Consider the following 22,052-nt stretch of genomic DNA (forward strand, 5'->3'; position numbering starts at 1 on the left):
TATGTATTTTCCTTATTCATTGAAAAAAAGTAATCATATGTTAAGGCTTATTGTTCATTTCCAGTTTGTTATTTTCTGGTTCAAAAATTCTTAAACTGATAATGTGTCTTGGCACATATCAAGAAGCAAACCTCTTGAAAAATACCAACCAGAAAAGGAATGCAAATGCAAGTAATATGAATACATACATCAATAACAACATATAATACTCTCATCTTCTTGATGTTTTATCTTAATGATGTGGACCCCTTATATATTTTAAAAGCCCGCAAAACGTCTCCTAAAAATGAAAGTCATGTTACACAAACCTCTCTTTTATTTTCACCAAATTTAATTCTTTTTGTGTTTGTATATTGAAAAGCTAAAAATTATGAACTTGACCAATACTCCTCTAGTCCTATTTATAGGGTAGAGATAGAAAATTAATTTTGATCCTATTTATAAGGAACCACTATTTTCCATGTTCATATTTAATTTTATGTCCTTATTAAATGCTAGAAAAAATTATTAAAAATAATTCTTTTCATCCTTATTAGGGGGTAAAGGTGAAAACTTATTACATTTTAAGGCAGAGTTAATGAGGTTTAATGTTTTTCTTTGTTCTAATGAAACATACTCGAAATGACTTATAAATAGATCAGAAGGAGTAATCAATATTCCTAATAAAACCCTAATTGAGATAATTTTGCTCACAAAGCCCAGTTAATTGAAACCTAGCTAAAAATGAAAATATATAAAATAAAATAAAAAAATAATTGACTTAATTTGATTTCTAAACAATATCCTAATTTATAAGATAAATTATTTAGATAATTAAAGGATCATTTGGATAATTCAAAATATAAAAAATATTATTTAATTTAAATCTTCCTAATAATCCATTGAATCCTATAAGATTCTTTAATATAAAACCACATCGAAAATAAAAAACAAAATGAATTAACTGAGAGCCCTTTTGAATAAGATCTTTGACTCGTCGATGTTAAATGCTTCATGTACTCTTTCCAAATCTCTTTACCTGGTGTCATGTAAAGTGGCAATACTGTGTTCCAGGTTGTATCGGACAAGGGTGTGAAACTAAAAAAATAAATCAATTTTTATAATATTTTTTAAAATAACTAAGGCTTCGGAATGTAACGTGGAATGAAACCTTGCTCATCATGCATTGAGTCATCACCGAATGTGGAAAATGCTCTGCACCACCGCTGTCAGAACCAATGCTTTTAAAACCGGATCGGATATTAAACTGAGAAGATCAGTAATTCACGGTTCACATAATTCAACTAACAATTAAATTTAAAAAAATATATATATAATAATCTAAATATAATAAATAAATATAAAATTACTAACTAATTTAAAAATAAAACCAAATATTTTAAGTTTATTATGACTTAACAAGTCATATGATACAACATAATATCAAATGATTAAAAAAAAATTGGTCATTTTTTAAAAAAAATTTGATAAAAAATAAAAAAGTTTTTTTTAATAGTCCGGTTTTTTAAACTGGATTCAATTCCAAGCTTGATTCCAATTTTTCATTCCAACCACCTATCCAAAACGGCCTAACCCAACTCAACCCCTAAAACAGTTTTTACATGCTGACCAAGTCAAAATCCAGACTGGTCAATCGTTTGGCCTGGTTTTTTAATCATTGGTCAGAACATAGCAAGTTTGGCCAATAGAGGAAGTTGAAACTTTCATAGAGTGGATGCTTCTCTGCAACAAACGGTAGAAAAACGATCATCAGAAACCAAAATGCTAAGATCCTAGGACCACGTAAGAAACATGTATGTAAGAGCTTCAACACTATTCTTTCATGTCAGGCCGAACTTTAGATAGGTTCAAGCAAGCTTAAACTTGAGCCATGAAAAGTACTCTTGTATAAACTTTAGGCTTATATCTTTTTTCTAGCACCCAGATTCGAACCGATTTGACTAAAAATAATCTTCCATCGTATCGCCCACAAAAAAGGGTCACTGGAAATGTCTCACTGTCGCGCTTGTTTGAATTATTTCTGTTATATATATAAATTAGTTCAATTCTAAGTTATTCTTCTGTTTGTATTGCTTGTACCCCAGAAAGAAAAACATTAATTAAGTTTTGAGATCAGGCAAATAGAAAAATACTTATAGTAGTACAAACAACTTTTCTTTTTGTTTTTTGTTTTTGTTTTAGTTCTAAAAACACTTCTTAAAAACAGTAATCAACCATGCCCATGATCTTCATCCCAACTGTCATTGTATTTTATTTATTACTTGTTAATGGGGTTAATGTATAATAAGGGTAATATTAATAAAACCAATCTGAAGCTTCTCAGTTGGAAGTTACATCTAGAGGTTTATCTACTTTTTAAAATAAAAATGAATCAAATTCAGGCATAATTGAGAGACATCATTGTTATAGGATTTTAAGGTTGCTGTTATAATTGGAAAATTATTAAGTGTTTTAAACACTTACGTAATGAGATATGAATATATCCTTGTTGCCAGAATGATAAAATAATATCTGCTAGTACTTAATGATAGGAAGCTTACTAGCTATGATTTCATCCCATTAAAAAAAAAAACGATCATCATTTAACATAATTTTTACATCTTCATGTATAACTGTAAGGACCCCAAATTTTAAAGTAGTAAAAAAATTAAATTAATTAAAAAATTCTCCCAATTAATTGTTATTTAAATTGTTTTTATAGCAAATGGAGAGTGTTAGTTTAGTAGAATTTATGTTAGTAACTTTCTTGAAGATCCAGAGTTTGAATTTATAGAGCATAAGTTTGGCTTTATATTTTATTTGAATTACAGTAAAATTTTGTTCCCTTTTCTATAATTTTTCTTGTGTCCTTTTTGGTAATTTGCCCAATTAGTTATTAGGATCAGATTTTTTTCCTCCTCCTCTGCCATTCGAACACCAGAAGCAACGAGAGAGAGAAAATGAGATAGCATCCGATTTTTCCTTCATTTTCTCTTCTCCGTCGAGCTGCTCCTCTGGTCCTCACCATCAACTGTTTCTTCCTCACCGTCAGCTGTGTCTCATCGCTGGTGACAGAGGGGTACTCGCCATCGATGTTGCAGAGTCGCCATCCCTGTTCGTTTTTCTTCCTCCTCCATTCACGGCAACATAGCTGCTGTTGGAAGGAAGTTGACGCGTGGGAAATGATTCACTGGGACTGAGGTGTTGCCTGGTGTTTGGAAGAAGGGAAGCTCAATTGAAGTTGTAACAAGTGAGTTTTGAGCCTTAAAAGTACTATAGGTATGTGAATAACGTCTTAATAATTTGTTAGCAAATTTATTTATTTATTTAAACATTGATTGAGCCTATTCACGAGCCACCTTTTCTATTTATGTAATTCTTTTGAAATTCTCAAGACAAACAATAGAGTATGTTTATTTATTTTTCTTTAATGATTTATAATTTTTATTTTTATTAGTGGCTATTGTACTTAGAAATGTCATTATAATAGCTTTAATAAAAAGAGTTGGAACTATAATTTTTCAAATGAAAATTTGAAAGCGATTGCTATATTTGGTAATGTTTGATTTACATGTAAGGGATGGTTAACTATTTTGATTCATGCATGGAATTTACATATGGATTCAGTTATGTTGAGTTTGATGAATAATTTTTAAAAAAGAATAATATGTTGATTTTAGACCCATGCATGCTTGATTTGAAATATGAGACTAAATTAGAATACTAGTTGCTAACAGAAGACCCATTAGCCCTTGGCATCCCATGGTACACTTAACTAACAAAGTGTTTGTAGAAGGTGCTAATCCCGTGAGAGGGCCAATGCATGTAGAATGGAGGGATGATAATTCGTGAATATTGTACTCACGCCTATTTTCATAGGCCTTGTGCCTGTGCTTGTTTTGTGACTTTAAATCGCTCTTAATCATTTCATGGTTTTACATTGCGTTTGGTTATTTATTCTCGTGGATTGTGTATCCACACTTGTTAGTTATTTACCTTTATGGACTGTATATCTATGTTTGTTAATTGTTCCGATCAAGTCCTATTAAAAAGTGAATTTTGAAACTTAAGTTTTCCTTAAAATTTGATCTTTTAAAGCAAACTATTATTTTTACCATATTTGGATTTTAAATTTAGCTTAATAATTCCCATAGTGTTTAAATATATTTTGATGTTTAAACTGGAACTTGAATTTCTAATAAATTGTAATTGAATTCATGTATTCACGACTTTTACATTTACATATCTGTCAATATATATATACATAGAAGGTATGTGCTTATATTATTTTTAATTGATTATTTCATTAAATTTATAAAAGACTCATTGGTATACTTTTTATTATTTCCATCAATTATAATTGGGACGTTATTCACTGAAAAATTATTTTGGCCTTAGATATTATAATTGAAGTTGAACCTCTTGCTAATGATTGAGGGTTTATTCTGATGGGAAGTAGAGGAGCTGTGAATTAAGCTTCCTTTCAATGTAAAATTTGAATTTATGAAATTGTATTTTATAAATTTAATTCTAGGTACTCTACATAGACTATAGTTAAGATCTTTATTTTATTATAAACTTTGTATGTTGGTTGAAAGGAGTTAAGCTCTTGATTATTATGATATTTTGCCTGAAACCTTGTGTTGTAAATTTTTTTTTCGAGAGGTCCTAGTTACAAGGAACGTTTTGGCAAAATTTCTATAAAAATATTAAAACTTTTGTTTGAATTAAAATTATTAAGAATGTCATAATTCCAATACAAATATAACTTTGTTGTATAAATGGAATAATTTCTTAATTTAAAGTTTTAGAGATGTAATTTCTAGTGCATATCTCATGCTAGTCACTTCCATTTTATTAGGATGTGACAATAATATTATTCATTGAATTCTCCTAAATAATTTTGATTTAAAAGGAAATTTATTTAATGTTTAATCTGGATCATTCCTTATAGTTTTCCCATTTAGTTTAGTTTAGTACTTCTAGTCCAAAATGTTGGAGCTTTTTGTAAATTTTGGTTTTGTCCTGAATGTAAAATTAAGCACAACAACTTTTATTCACCACATCAATTAAATATTTCTTAATATGCCATTTTTCCATTTGCTTAAAGTTCACATTCAAATTAAAATGATTAAAAGTTGGTAATCCAATATTCCAATTAAATGAGAGGGATATTTCAAAAGATTATGCATTTTAGAATTAAAGGAAGTGGTAGGCTGTCCAAGTGATCACTTGAGTTAATGTGAAAAGTCTCACATTGGATAAAGTCAAGTTTTATAACTAATATAAAATAAAGAAGAATTACCTATAAATTTGATATTTGAGGTTTTGAGTTAAGATATGATGTTTTCTCTCTATTCTTATCTGTTTATTTTTCCCTTGTTTTTGGATCGTCGTTGCTTATTTCTAATAGCTAGGAAGTGCATTGTCAATTTAATCACGACATCACAGTTGAAATGTATTACCTAACATATGATAATATCACAAGATGGCGGTCAAACAAAACTTTGGTGAAGTGTTATTACTCTTTTGACCAGTGGATGCCTATAAATGTATACCTAAAAGGCTAAAAGTCTCCAATCAACTCTCAGATCAAGTCAATCATATTGTCTTGAATTTCCCATAACATTTTTGCGTTAATTTGCTTGAACATGGCTAAACTCAAGAAGCTAATATTCATGCTCAACTTTGCTTTGCTTCTTGTGCTCCTCATCTCCACCAAAGTGGCTGCAAGGGAACTTTTTGGGGCGCCCAAGATTCACATAACGGGTAAGTTATAAGCTGAGAAATATAAATTAAATAGTACGATTTACAAATAATATCTGCAACTATAGATTTTATATTTTGTATTAATGATTGACGTGTGTGTGTGTGTGTGTGTGTTGATTTAGGTTTTGTCTGTTTCCAATCAAACTAGACTTAAACATTGCTTTGTGTTTTATGGCCAGCATACCGTTTTCCTGTATATGATGTTTAAATTGATTAAAAACTTCCGGAAAAATTATACTTTCAATTCATATAATTGTATATTATAGTACTTCAGTCTTTATATGAAGATTTTATCATTTAGTCGTCAATTTTTCTAAATTCTATAAATTTAGTCATTATTGAAATTCTGATGTACCATATTATTTATAATTAACATTCTCGAAGTTACATTCTATTTCTTTGAAACACTTTCTTTTTGTGTGTATTATATATGGTTAATTAACTAACAGATGGAATTGTTAATTCCTTGAAAAACTTGAACGAACATCAGCGCGGGATCAACCACAGGGCCACAATTATCCTCATCCTAATCCTTGATCAACATACAGAAGTCCCATTGGAAATCAACTGTTGAGAGAAAGCTGAACGAGACTTTTAGTCATATGCGTAATTTGATTTAGTGTGCCAGTTAATATAGCAGTAAGCATATTAGTTGTTTTCTGGCGTAATTGTAATTGTCACATTGGACTTACAAATTTTTACTTATCATATGTGGAAATCTCACAACTGATATGAGAATTTTGTTAGTAGCCAATCTATAAGGTACTTTTATTTGTAAGTGTTTTTTGAGTCCGGAAATATGCCATGACTTTGATAAGCCTCCAATACCCAACTTAATTATCTAAAATTTATTTTATCAAAAGAGAAAATTAAAACATCTGTTTACTGTTTTATTTTAATAATATCTTAGTAAAATATTAATACTCTAATATTTAATAGTTTAAATATTATTTTTATTGCCTATAAATATTCCTCCAAAATTTATAATTCTTTTTTTAAAAATTAAAAGCTTAACTACTGTATCTAAGATACATAGATCATGAATGCTTTTTAACAACTACATTAGCTATGTTATAATTTTTGAAGAAATCATAAATATCAAAAGTTGTCTTGTAAATTATGTATGAAAATTTGTAAATAATAATATTTAAGTTATTATATATTATATTATTAATATTTAATAAGATACCATTAAAATAAATACAATAATTTCTTGGTATTTATTGTAATTTAAAAAACTTAATTGGTATTCATTTTTTTAAATGATACTTATATGTAATTATTAGATCATTTTTTATAATTATTTTTATCATTTTCTGGAATTTTCTGGTCAACTAATGATCAAATTTAATTTTTATTATGAGTCAGCGTAACATAATACTCAATTATTGAAAGAAAGCATTGTACAAAAAATAAGTTCACCATCAAAAACATTCTTGAGCTTATAGTTTAAAGGTTAATTTTGCCTTATAACCTGAAAAAAAAGTAAAAGAAAAAGAAAAAGAAGTGACGGGGGAAAAAATGTTCGGTTGATATCTTCAAAATTGACTAAATATTCCTGACATTAAATTTAATGCTCTTTCGGTTTGTTCATCTTTACTTAGGGAATCAAATATATATTTGACTTGTTGGCCAAACACGCGCACACACACATGACTCAGCAAGAGCAATACTAATCTTTTGATGATTATATTTTATGCAATAAATGACAAAAAGGAAATATAATCGATAACTTTCTATGATTGAAACATGCTGGATTTAGTTTACTGTCTTATATGCTCAAACTATTGCATACATATATCTGGATATTGTATTAAAATTTTGAATCATTGAATAACTTGATAATAAGTACCCATAAATCTTTTCCTTAAAAAATCGCTGGCAAGAATGAAATTAATGCATAAACCTAGCTAAATAAAAGTCAAACTAATTAGGCTAATGTCAAATTGAAAGTTAGATAAAGTTGACTTATGAAAAAAAATAAAAGTCAAAATCATGCTCTGCCTTACTTTTTAGAATTAGCTTCTCCTTTTATTTTCTCTCCAGTTCCTATCCACTTATCATCCCAACCTTTGAATTAAATTTCGAATGGTTATGATTTAGTATTTCATAAAATTATTATTATTAAAATATCAAATTATGCAAAAATAAATAACTTTAAAATATAGCAAATTTGATCAAAACTACAATTCAAAATTCAGGATTGCAATTAAGAAATAAAAAAGAAATTTTATAAAATATTAAATCTTAACCATTCAAAAATTGATGTAAAAGTTGAGATGATAAATGGAGAGCAAGTAAAGAGAAAATAAATGCAGAGAAGCCAAGTCAAAAAAGTATGATTTCCTAGCTACTTCCTTTTCGTGTGTTCTAAGGAAAACAGAAAAATCACAATGCTCATGTTTGACTAAAGAATATCTCTTGAGATGCCAGTCCAGTTCAACTGTCTTTAAAGGTTATATACCAGCAATTACCAGAATTAAAGCTTAATTACATAGTTCTATCTGATATTCTTTTTGTAGATTTTTCAATTGAAGATGGTTGATATGAAAAAGCTGATATTGAATCTTGCTTTGCTGTTTGTTCTTCTCTTCTTCGGGAAAGTGGTCGCAGCTCGGGCGCCTTCAATTTGGATATCTGATCATCACATTGCACGTAAGTGAAAAAGAACTGATCATATGCTTCTTTGATCCTATTTATGCAGTAAATAGAAAATATTTATTTTATTTTTATTTATAAGATACTTTCATAATTTTTCTGTCCATCTATACCCTTTTGCCCCTTTATAAATGCTGAGAAGTCTATTAAATGTTGGAGTATTTTATTTTTATAGGTTGTATATCTAATAGGGGTAAAGTTAGAAACTTGTTGAATTTTTAGACAAAATTAAGAAGGTTTAACTTATTTTCTCAAGAACATATAGCAAGTTACTTATAAAAATAAAACCAGAGGGAGTATCTCATTTGGCTCGAATTAATTTAAATTTTTTATGCTTTTAATTTAAATCATTTCCCAATCACATTCTATCGATCATTTAGTTCATATTTATGGACCAAATTGGCTTATGGATTCCTTCTTTTTTTTGTTTCTCAATCTCTATCTATATTCTTTTTTTTTTCGAACGTAATGAAATCTCAACTACTATGTTGCACATTTTTTTTAAACAAATGTTTGAATTCATATGCTTTGACATTAATATTGTTAGGCTTCAAATGGGGGATTACTCTCATTAAGTGCATACAAAGCTGAAAGTTAAACCTGTGAGTTTTTTTTGTTTTTTGGGTTTACTGAATCACCCAAATGTCGTTAGTTCATTATTAAATTTTAAATTTTAAACTTATTTTTATTATGCATTCTACATCTTTAAAGATACAATATCAACACTCCACACACAATTTTAAATTATTTTAAACTAATTCAAACCCATCGCAACCATGCATTTAATATTATTAAAAAGTTAAAAGTAAAATATTTACACCATCCTTATAGATTACTCGTTCGTTTCTTAATTTTTCTTTTCTTCTTCATTTTTCATATTTTTATTTTATTTTTTGTTATAAATCTGGAAATTATTGACGGGTGATAAATGTCATATACATCCATAAACTTAAATGATTTTAATATTGATTAATTTTCCTTCCAATGCTACTCAGTTTTTAGCTATGCTTATATATTTAATATTTAATTTTATGATTTTGATTGAATCTGTCTCAAAATATTGCAGATAAAATCCATATGGATGATCCTCGGAACCACCATTATCATCGTCATTAGACACATGCACGTGTTTTGAAGAAGATTATGGGCCTGTTTGGATGTCCATTTAGAATCAATTTTGGGTTCAAAATTATGGTTTTGAAAATTTTTATCCAAACATCCCAATTTTTTCAAACTCCATTTGGTTTCCAAAACTCCATTTGGAATAAGCTAAAATTTGTTCCATTTTGAAAAATTAATATCATAATCAATTTTTGAAAATTTATCCAAACACCATCACATTCTAATAATCAATTTTTTTCTTAATCAATTTTTTCCAATTAAAATCCAAACACACCCTATAATGGCCTACAGATATTATTGAGAAAGAATACATGGGAGAGAGATTTCCTATTGATGTTGTCAGTGTATATATATATATATATTCAATAATTTGTAAAACAATGGTTTAAACTTAGTGAATTTAAAAAATTATGTATGTCGGAGAGTTATTTTCAATTGAATTAAAAATACTTGAATTCAATCCGTTAGTGCAGTATATCACGCTTTTGTTATACCCTCTCATAGGTATTGTTATATAGATGAGGCTCTTGTAAATAATTAATAATAACATATTAAATTTAATAAACGTAAAACAATTAGATTATTTAAAAAATAAAATTAATAATTAATAACAACAAAAGTTGAGCGCATCCATCTCCTTCAACTCTTCCTCGCCCTCACCATTAGAGTCCCCCTCATGAGGCTCATCATCATTGGGCTGATAAGCATCATCTTCAAAACTCATTGTAAAATAAAATAGTTAATAAAAATAAATATTAAAAACAATAATGTAAATATTAAAATACAAACTTGAAGGCTCAAAATAACTTGCATGAGAGGAGAGTTGTGTAGAAAGGAGGGGAAAGTTGAAAGAATTTTCAAAGGAAGCACGTGACAAAAATTTGCCAAAAGTGATAAAAAGGAGGGGCCGTTGTTTATATAAGCGTTAGCGTTGGTATTAGATGCTAGCGGTTTTGACAGATGTGACAAAAGAGAATCTTCACGATGTCTCACGCCACCTGTCAATATAAAGGTTGTTGAGTCAGTTTTCGTAACTGGTAGCGGTTCTACACAAACCGCTAACAAAACTGTCATGTCACTGCCACGCAGGTAACTCCTCCTGCGGGTGACCAACATTGTGGCCGTTTTGTTAGACAAACTGCTACCATATACTCCCTCTGTTTTTATTTGTAGAAAAGCTATCATTTTTAATTTATTTTTTATATAAAAAATTATATTTTTTAATAAGTATTTATTGTAAATTTTTTAAATTACCTTTCATAATTTTATCATTCATAGTTATAAGAAATAATTAATGAAGGCTTGATTAATACAATTAATTAAAGGTGTTGTAGTCTAATTCTTTTATTTTTAAACACTATTAACATAGTTAACTGATTTTTCAAAACTATGTGTTATAGTTTTTTTCTCTTATAAATAGAAACAGAGGGAGTATAAACCACTGCAAGAGTTCCCGTCATTTGACACCATATATTGTATTCTCTCCATTTTAAATTATAAAATATTTTTAGATAAAATCTCATATATCAATAAATTTTATTAAATACACTTAACAATCTTTTTGTTTTCAAAAAAAATATAAACTTTTAAAAATATTTTTTATTTAATAATTTTAAATCTACACCTAATTAGTATTAAATAGAGGGAGGGAGAAAGAAAAATATTAAAATAAATTTATTTAATAAATTTTAATCTTTTTAAAATGTTTTATATCTTGAGATGGTAAATTTTTTTTTAAAATATTTTTTATAATTTGAATAGGAGGAAGTATTAGATATTTTTACCAAACCGTCACAACATTTATTGCAGATGTCACCCAAAAACTGCTACGATATGTTTCGCGCCAAATGGCAGTTTGGCAACCTCGTAAGAGTTTTCGGCAAACCTGCTTACAATTGGCTTCAGTGGTAGTATCCAACCACTATTAAAAACCTTTTTTTTTTTCGTAGTGCCTGTCTAATGCATTGATAAATTTGTTTTTTCTCATTGAATTTTTTTTTTGTGAGATGTGACGTCAAGGGCTTCCATCAATATATTCCAATTTTTTTTTAGTTCGTCCAATGCATTGATGATTTTTTTTTCTTTTTTCTGATTCAATCTTTTTGTGAGATGTCATGTTAGGGACTTCCTAGCAAATTCAAAATGCTTTAATCCTTAAGCTGTCCTTTGATGCAATATTCCCAAAAAGATATAATACTCAACATGTAAGGGAAGAGCAAGTTGATGAGGAGTAAATAAAACTCATGGCATATCTCAGTATCTTACTATTCACAAATTATAAATATTACTTTTTATTTATTTATTTATTTGTTCTGCCTCTTCGAACTTGCATCTTGCAGCTCAGGCCATCGCATGCTAACCATCTGACCACAAGTCTTCAAGGCATTTTTTTTAAAAAGAAAATTATAAGTAGTACTCTTTATTATTATTATTTTTTTGAATCGTTATAATTATACGATCAATTGTCGCCGGTCAATTATGGTTTGGTCAAATGTCAAAGTCAAGAAGAGCATTTTTGACATTTTCCATATGTCAAAAACGACATTCAAATTCTTGGGGGCATTAATTAAATTGGAGGATTTACTTAGCATCACGTACCTTCCCCATATAATGGGGACTCATTTACCATTTTCGTTATTATTTTGAACTCATGTATGAAATATGGATTGAATAATGTACATTACCTTTCTGTATTTGCGATGTGGTGTTATGTTTAGGTTCATTGCTGTCTGTACTAGTTTCTTGTTTTGAAAAAATCAAAAGGGAAAAAAAAATGAAATGCTCTCTGTTGACAAGTCCAAAAATTGACAAAATCCTAGCATTGACATTGAACGTGTACATATGAATCATTATTCATTTCATAAAGGCTAGAGCAATTCATTGTCTTTATTTTCCAAATCATTGTTTTTTTATTACTCAAGAGTATCCTTCTATTAGAGATAATTTTGTTCAAGGTACGATTAAGAACTAAATGTTGACATATCTTCCAATAGAAATTCAAACCTTGGCTTACCACATCCTGAGAGACTAGCCTCTTCCTCTAGAACCAACTCCTTCATTGGTGCAAATATTATGTTCAATTAACTTCATACATATATATATATATATATATATATATTACTTTATGTAGATGAATCAGATTGTTGCTATTACTAATAACATGACACAAACAATTTGATTGAAAGATATATTAAATTCAACTATTAATTTGAGAAAAACTTTTTGGGGAGAAATTAAAAGATCAAATTTAAATATCGGCAAAGTTTTGAATAGATACATATTAAAGTAATAATATATAACAATATAGTAGTAGTAAAATGAGCTTCAAAACACAATACAAAATGCATTATTATTCATGACTTATGAATAGTGGGTCATATATGAGATTTTATAGATACATATAATAGAATATAAATATAGATTAGTATATGTCACATCTCTGTTTATTCCCCTATTTATATATGTCACATATCTTCCATTATCCCATATTTTTGGACAAGGTTTAACTGCCGCAGTTAAGAATATGAATAGCGTCAAAATTTTAAGCATAAATACATTAGTCAAACATGCATACATATAATACACACACATCGTTACTGAAATCTAACATAAGAAAACCATGAAGTTTTGTTGAAACTGTGGTGACATTTTGGCGTTCAGTTTAATTTGTTTCTCCTTTACTTTATCAAACTTGAACGTGACATTAGCCTAACATTTATTTAGGCTTTTACTGTGAAAATAAAACACTCTAGTCTCTATCATGTTCTGCTTCTCTCTCTAGTCTCTCTTATTATTTCATAAAAGATATTAATTTTACAAAGGTCCCAAAGAACTTGAGAAGAATTATCATATTTCACGCATCTCATATCCTCATTGTTATTTACGTATTTCAAGGGAATTTTCTGTCATGCTCCCATTTTAAAATCAAAAGTTATATTACATGGAATATTTGATAAAGTTAGTAAAGACGGTCCCAATCTTGCCCTAGTTTTCAACAAAAAAGTTTAGGGTTTTCTTACATATTGTTCCTATGGGAGGAAAAATTCAAATATGCATGTTTGACTAAATCTTTTCATTAAATCTGTTCGCTTGACCTCTATATATAGAGAGAGAGAGAGATAGATATATAATGCTCTAGCGATTCTCACAAAGTTGTACTTGATCAAGATGGCTGATATGAAGAAGCTTATATTGAACATTGCTTTGCTGTTTGTTCTTCTTTTCTCCAGTGAAGTCGCGGCTAGGGTGCCAGCATTTTGGATGTCTGATCATCACATAACACGTAAGTGATCAGCAACTGACGAATTTATTTATTTTTTGAGAAAATATTGATATCTTAGTTGTTCATTTTTTTTGTTTATTTTTATGTGTTGATGATCATTTGATATTATAGAGAAGGTAAAGATGGAGATGTGATCAGCTTGTTCTTTTTCTTTTTCTACCGAACTTATTTATTTTCTTCAATATGAGTTCATCAAGTTTCGGTTAGTACTGGAATTGAAAACTAATTCAAACCCGAACCCATTGAAAAGATTTAATCATTGAAAAGATGAAAAATAAAATAATCATTCCAAAATAAATACTCCCTTAAGTCCCAATTTATAAGATAATTTTTAGGAAAATTCAGTGTTTCAAAATATAAGATACTTTGATAAAAATATTGTTTAATTAATGATGCTTTTTCAATATTATCCTTCCTATAATATTATCTCTCTTTAATATTTTTTTACAAATGGAGAATTAAATGAAAGACATTAAAAAAAATAAGGTTGTAAAGTGTATTTAATGAATTTTATTAATATATAAAATTTTATCCAAAAGATTCTTATAAATTGAGATGAAGCAGTTCTTTACTCCCCACGGGTTTGCGAATTTGGACATGATTGACAATCGATACATTTTCACAATCACTAAAAGTAAACTTTGTAGATATTATATCTATTCATTTTCCATATAATCCTCTCCTCAATTTTCAAATATGTATTTATTAAATTTTCTTGTGGGATTTTAATTGAATCTGTCTCATAAAACGATGCAGGTAAAATTGGCCGCGTTGCTGATATTCCTCAAGGCCACAACTATCGTCATGGTTAGAACTAGTCAAAGTATTAGCTCTTATGAAGAACCTTGTGGCCAAGAGATTATTGTGAAAGAATGCATGGAGGAGAGACGTCTTATTCTTAATTTTTATGCAAATCATGATATCCCTTATTGTTTCATTATCCAATGAAAAAAAAATGCCAGACTCGTATGTAATGAAATCATTTCCCAATCACAGTTCTATCGATCATTTAGTACATATTTATGGACCAAATTTGCTAGCTTATGGATTCCTTCTATTTATGTTTCTCAATCTCTATCTATATTCTTTTTTTTTTTTCAAGCGTAATGAAATCTCAACTATTATGTTGCACTTTTTTTAAACAAATGTTTGAATTCATATCATTAATACTGTTAGGCTTCAAATGGGGGATTAGTCTCATTAAGTGTATTTTTCCATGCAACGCTCGAAGTTAAAACCATAATTAAGGCATATTGAGTTTCTTTTTTTTACTGAATCACCCAAATGTCGTTAGTTCATTATTAAATTTTAAATTTTAAACTTATTTTTATTATGCATTCTACATCTTTAAAAATACAATATCAACACTCAACACACAATTTTAAATTATTTTAAACTGATTCAAACCCATCGCAACCATGCATTTAATATTATTAAAAAGTTAAAAGTAAAATATTTACACCATCCTTATAGGTTACTCGTTCGTTTCTTAATTTTTCTTTTTCTTCATTTTTCATATTTTTTATTTTATTTTTGTTATAAATCTGGAAATTATTGACGGGTGATAAATGTCATATTCAGCCATAAACTTAAATGATTTTAATATTACTTAATTTTCTTTCTTATGATACTCCGTTTTCAGCTATGCCTACAAATTTAAATTTAATTATATGATTTTGACGAATCTGTCTCAAAATATTGCAGATAAAATTCATCTGGATGATCCTCGGAACCACCATTATCATCGCCCATAGACTCAAGCGTATGTTTTGAAGAAGCTTATAATGGCCTAGAGATATTATTGAGAAAGAATACATGGGAGAGGGATTTCCTATTGATGTTGTCAATATATATATATATATATATATATTCAATAATTTGTCACATCCCAAAAATCAGGTATGACTGGCACAGGATATGGGCACAAAACTCATATCCCTTTAGTCGTAATTGGAAAAACTCTGAAATTAATATGTTAAACATACTAATAAAGTAATTAGAAATTATTTCAATATTAAATTAGATATTAAATTTTAAAAGAAATGTGAGGATCCTACTTGTAATATACATGGAGCACCTAAGGCGAGACACCAACGTAGGTATAAAGTTCAAATTTTCATCAAATTAGAATTTGACTAAAATAATTCTCCCGCTTCAATTCAACAATAAAACTCCTTAGTGAATATCTCGAGTCATGAATTCAACTATACCATCTGAGATCAAAATATCTTTTCCAGTGAATAATGTCCCAATAATAAATAATTGAACATGAATAAAAGAAAAATTTGAAACAATTATGCAATTCAAAGAAGCAACGATTTTCATAAAAATTTAATAAACTTTGAAAATAAAAGAATTTTATAAAGTTTAAATAAAATCTTAAACTATTAAAATATCATATCAAATATTATTATCACTTGATTGCAAGAAAGTAAATAAATAAAATAAATAATTATAAATAATTCACTAATTAAAAACCAATGGAATGTAAAATCATCAAATAATCAAATTCATATTATAGGGACTTATTAGAACAATTAACAAATGTAGACACAAAGTCTATGAGAGTAAATAACCAAACGCGGCTTATCATGAAGACAAACGTGGACACACAATTTATGAGGGTAAGTAACCAAACGCAGCCAAAGCTACGAAACAAACGTGAGTACGATGCTAACAGATAACCATCCCTTCGTTCCACATGCGTTGGCCATCGCACAGGGCTAGCACCTTCTATAAACACCCTGCTAGCTAGGTATGCTATAGCGTGCTAAGGGCTAACGGAACTATCGTTAGCAACCAGTGTTCTGTATAAAGTCCCTTTTAAATCCATTTTTAAACATGCGAGAAATCATCACTTTCACAATAAAATTTTCTCTTTTTAATATCAAACTCGCATGAACTAATTAAAACATCAATTCTTTCAAACATGAAAATTCACAACTAATATTTCATAAACTTCTTTATCAATTTCTATGATTGTCTTTATTGAATAAAAGAGTAATAGAATTTATAAAATTATTTCCGTCAATCTAATAAGTATATCATGACTCCAAGAAGCAAAACAAATTTAATTAACAAAAGGAGCTAATGCATGAGAAATATATAATATCTATAAATTGTTAAATTAATATTTTGATAAAGAAAATTTTCTAATTCATAAATTGATTAGGACATTATTCACTTACCTGTAGTATTCGCAAGATTCATAATTCACTTCTTACAACTCCAATAAACTCTTCCTCCCTCTAAATACCCTATCCAATATAAAAGGAAGGTTTAATGGTTTTATTCCAATTAAATAAATTATCTTTCAATATTGACAACACTATAATCAGCCGGGCTCCAACTTATCATAATTAAATCAGCTAAGTCTCAAATTCTTCAATCCTTTCAATACTTTATATACCCACACCTACCCAACCATAGAACTCTCAAGAATCTAACTAATTACACACTGGCAACCTTATTAACAAATTTCTTGCAAAACTCAAATTATATTCATAATTAAATAGTATCCAAACCAAATAGGTTACATAATCCAATTTCTTCACGATGGCAAGCTCAATTCACAAAATAGTAGCACCCAAGCTAGTTATATTTTTTTTAGGATATTTAATGAAATTTTAGAAAATACATAACTAAACAAAACTCTTCCTACATGCATCAATACTCATTTATAATACCAATTTTCTCTCTCTTAAATTTCCTTTTCAAAAATTCTCCAATTTAATTATTAGAATCATTCAACTTCCTGAGTTTTATTCCTAAAATAAAATCAATCTCCATCTCCAAGAAAAACTGATTCAAGCTTGAAGAAAATCAACTCATTTTCCTCTTATAGTAATCAGATTTTTCAAGTCAAATCACATATTAAAATATGCTCTTAAAAACATGAATATTTAGCCTAACTGAATCCTTACCTCCTTAGATTCATGAACAACCACGAACTAGGAAGAAAAATTTCAGAAATTTCATACTTCCAACAACACCCACGCACATACACAGGTCTTCCAAGGTAGAGGAAAGAAAATGGAACAATACACACCTTAAGAGCATAGGAGAAATGAAGAGAAAGAAGTTGACAGTCCCTCTACTACACCACCACAGCACGACACAACATCAAAGGAAGAGAAAGGTCTGTAACACACCTTGGCAAGAACAGAGGAGAAGGAGAGGTTTGAATGGCTTGAACCATGACCAAGGAGAAGGGGCCGACACACGAACAAAGGAGAACAGGGGAGGAGGATGAAGAATCTTGTCATACTCACAAGCACAGCAATGATGCAAAGGTAGGGAGGAGGATAGGTCAACTGTAATGCAGGAACAGGGAGGAAGAGATTGTGACTTTTTTGAAGTTCCTTGCAGTAGCCAACGGATGTCTCCCACACACACACACACACAGAGCGGCGATGAGGAAAGGAACTTGGTATACTAAACCATGTCAGTTCAGATAGGAGATCACTATTTTTAGCAGGAAGAAGCAAGGAGGAAGAAGAACAAACTGTCGTACACACACAAATAGTGAACAAAGACGACCGGGGGAGAAAACTCACAGTGGAACTTCACACCAGCAAGGGAAATGGAGCCGTTGCACCTGTCGACGACAGCGAGATGATTGGCGGAGGAGAAAGAGGAAGAATGGATGGCAACCAACACAGACGCACGTGTAGGGGTCAAACAAAATAAAGGCAGAGCAGGGAAGAGGAAAAGCTCTTGGCAACAGCAATGGAAGGTGCTCTCTAACACACCCACGTCGGTGATGCTGAAGACTAAAGGGAAAGGGTGGAGAATGCCGGTGGGATCCAAGAAGAGCTGAGGGTGAAGGTTCTCAAATCTTCGATCTGTCATACTCTCTCAGCTCATGTAAAATGCGAAATCGGACGGGAGAGAAACAAATAAATCTATTTCTAGTAGGTTCTATGAAGTTCAAATGGCAGTGAGGATAAAAATACGTGCTCTATTTTCCTTTCAAAAAAATCTGATTCAAGAAATTTTGGGAAAAATTACAAGAAAGAGCATGAGAAATCACAAAAAAGGGCACAAAATATTACCAAAAAGATGACAAAATTTTTTATAATTTAAAATCAATTTTTTTTTTGCTTAGAAAAATTTGAACTTTGAATCATCAATAAAATTTCTTGCTTAAATTCCTATAAACTACCAATTCTTACTTGCTATAAAATTTATGTAAATAAATTATCTATTGAAGAAAATTTTGTTTAATTTAAAATTTAGGATCATTACATAATTTGTAACACATTGGTTTAAACTTAGTGAATTTAAAAAATTATGTATGTTGGAGAGTTATTTTTAATTATGTAAAACAATAATTTGAAAAACAATATTTGAATTCAATCCGTTAGTGCAATATATCATGGTTTTGTTATACCCTTTCATAGCTATTGTTATATAGATGAGGCTCTGTAAATAATTAATAATAACATTAAATTTAATAAACATAAAAAATTAAATCATTTAAAAAATAAAATTAATAATTAATAATAACATAAGTTGAGTGCATCCATCTCCTTCTACTCTTCCTCGCCCTCACCATTAGAGTTCTCCTCATGAGGCTCATTATGATTAAGGGTGAGTATTGGTCGATTCAGTTCGGTTCGGTGCCAAAATATGTATAATCAATCGAACGAATAACACTAAAAATATAAATTGAATTGAACTGAAATGTAACAATTTAGTTCGGTTGATTAATTTGATTTTGGGCTTCATGTTGGATTGCTTGGAACTTGAGCCAATTTTATTATTTTTCTACTAAAATAGACAAGGCTTATATATAAAATTAGGCTTATAGAGTGATAGTAGCCCATTTTAATGAGAGTTAGGGTTTCAACTTATCAGATTATATATTTACTTTTATTTAAGTGTAAAATTTAAAAGAATAAAATAAAATTAATTAATTAATAAACCAAATATAATTAATAAATTATATATATATATATATATATATATGATAATTCGGTTGGTTCAATCTATTTGATTTTATATCTTACTAACCAAATTGAACCGATCAACCAAAATATTTTTCAAAAAAAAAAAAAACTAAATCCAATTGAAATTGAATAGATTGAATCAAATAACAAAAGTTCAGTTTGATTTTTAGTTTTAGTTTAATTTTGCTCACCCCTAATCATGATTGGGCTGATAAGCATCATCTTCGGTGCTCATATTGTAAAATAAAAAAGATAATAAAAATAAATATAAAAACTATAAAAATGTAAAATAAATATGACAAAAAATAATATAAATACTAAAATAAAAACCTGAAAGCTCAAAATAACTTGCATGATAAGAGTTGTGTATAAAAGAGGGGAAAGTTGAGGGAACTTTCAAATTAAGGAAGAACGTGACAAAAATAGTAAAAAGGAAGGGCTCCATTTACATAAGCGTTGGTGCCGGCGTGCCGCTACCAAATGGTAGTAATTTTGACAACCACGACAAAAGGGAATCTTCAAGATGTCCCATGCCACCAGTCACTATTAAGGACATTGTCTTGGTCTTCGTAACTGGTTGCGGTTATACACAAACCGTCACCAAAACTGTCATGTCGTGACTCCTAATTTTCACGGATTCTTCTTTGTTAGCAAACCGCTACCATTGTGATATTTCCTGCCATTTAACGCCATGTAGATGTTTTGGTACATTTATTGCGGCTGTCACCCAAAAACTGTTACGATATTCCTTTTTTTTTTTACGTGTTTTCAAGATTAGAAGAGTACCTTTTTTAAGGTTCTTAAAAATTTCTACTTGAAAATCATATCATAATATGATTAAATTGAGAGAATAAAGTATGTCACAAATAAATAAATGAAAATTAACAACACATATATAATGATTAATTTATTGTTGAGAGTATTTTATAGCTTCCATTATCATAACATTTCTCAAATATTTACACACCACCAAAAGGAGATGTCCTGCTAGTATATGTGTACTTTATCATGTCCTAATTACATGATAAAGTTAACCAACTTCATAGTAATGATAGTTAATTTCATTAAACTTGTAAAAAATAATTGATTTTCAAGTTTTACCCTTTGCTAAAGTTAATGATCATAATAAAACATGTTTAGAAATTATAATTTGGGGCAATTAAGGTGGGCAATACTGTAAAGAATTAATCACAGGCCTGTTTTGGGTAATCCTGAAAAAAACATTAATTCAAGCTATATTTTGAATGTGCTTTTGCCAAATTCAATAAATAGTTGAATCTCCCAAATATACTTTTACTATATATAAATTAAAAATTAATCAAACACACACTACATGGAAATAGAGTAGTGCTTGTCTAATGCATTGAGAAATTCATCTTTTCTCATTAAATTTTTTTTTTTGTTTGATGTGACGTCAAGGGCTTCCACTACTATATGCCAATTTTTTTTTTGAGAATCTTTTTTCCTTTTCTCATTCAATCTTTTTGTTAGATGTCATGTTAGGGACTTCATAGCAAATTCAAAATGCTTTGATTAAAGCACTTAAGTGGTCCTTTAATGAAAATTTTTCCAAAAGATATAATATTCACCATGTAAGGGAAGAGCAAGTTGAGGAGTAAATTAATACAACTAATAGCAAATCTTACTATTCACTAATTATAAATATTACTTTTTATTTATTAATAAAACTCATAGCAACTTGCAACCACAAGTCTTCAAGGCTTTTATTTTCAAAAAAAAATTATAAATATTTATTTTTTAATCCTTATAATTAAGCGACTTATTGTCACCGTGGTCAATTACGGTTAATGGTCAAATGTGAAAGTCAAGAAGAGCATTTTTGACATTTTCCATATGTCAAAAACGACATTCAAATTCTTTGGGGGGGGGGCATTAATTAAATTGGGGGATTTACTTGCCATTACGTACCTTCCTCATTTAGATTTTAGTGGGCATTCATTTACCATTTTTATTATTATTTTGAACTCATGTATGAAATATGGATTGATTAATGCACACTACATTTCTATATTTGCGATGTGATATGGTGTTATGTTTAGGTTCATTTCTGTCCGTACTAGTTTATTGTTTTGAAAAAAACAAAAGGGAAAGAAAATGAAAAGCTCTCTGTTGACAATTTCAAAAATTGACTAAATCCGATCGATGAAATTGAACGTGTACATATGAATCATTAATCATTTCATAAAGGCTAGAGCAATTCATTGTCTTTATTTTCTAGATCATTGTTTTTCATTACTCACAAGTATTATTCTATCAAAGAAAATTCTGTT

The 22,052-nt window shown here is 29.0% G+C and overlaps 2 long non-coding RNA genes across 2 annotated transcripts; both read left to right on the forward strand.

Moving 5' to 3' along the window:
- The first annotated feature begins 5,342 nt into the window (after positions 1-5,342).
- On the forward strand, positions 5,343-9,551 carry LOC129301120 (uncharacterized). Its single transcript, XR_008590910.1, has 4 exons — positions 5,343-5,748; positions 6,239-6,387; positions 8,271-8,403; positions 9,473-9,551. It is a non-coding gene; the product is annotated as an uncharacterized LOC129301120 (long non-coding RNA).
- A 4,122-nt stretch (positions 9,552-13,673) lies between these two features.
- On the forward strand, positions 13,674-15,705 carry LOC129301121 (uncharacterized). The gene is made up of 3 exons (XR_008590911.1): positions 13,674-13,810; positions 14,567-14,776; positions 15,515-15,705. It is a non-coding gene; the product is annotated as an uncharacterized LOC129301121 (long non-coding RNA).
- Positions 15,706-22,052: the final 6,347 nt, after the last annotated feature.

The sequence above is a fragment of the Prosopis cineraria genome, unplaced genomic scaffold (assembly GCF_029017545.1).
Source record: "Prosopis cineraria cultivar Desert tree isolate PC_DT_omini unplaced genomic scaffold, ASM2901754v1 PC1907, whole genome shotgun sequence".
Taxonomy (NCBI): Eukaryota; Viridiplantae; Streptophyta; class Magnoliopsida; order Fabales; family Fabaceae; genus Prosopis; species Prosopis cineraria.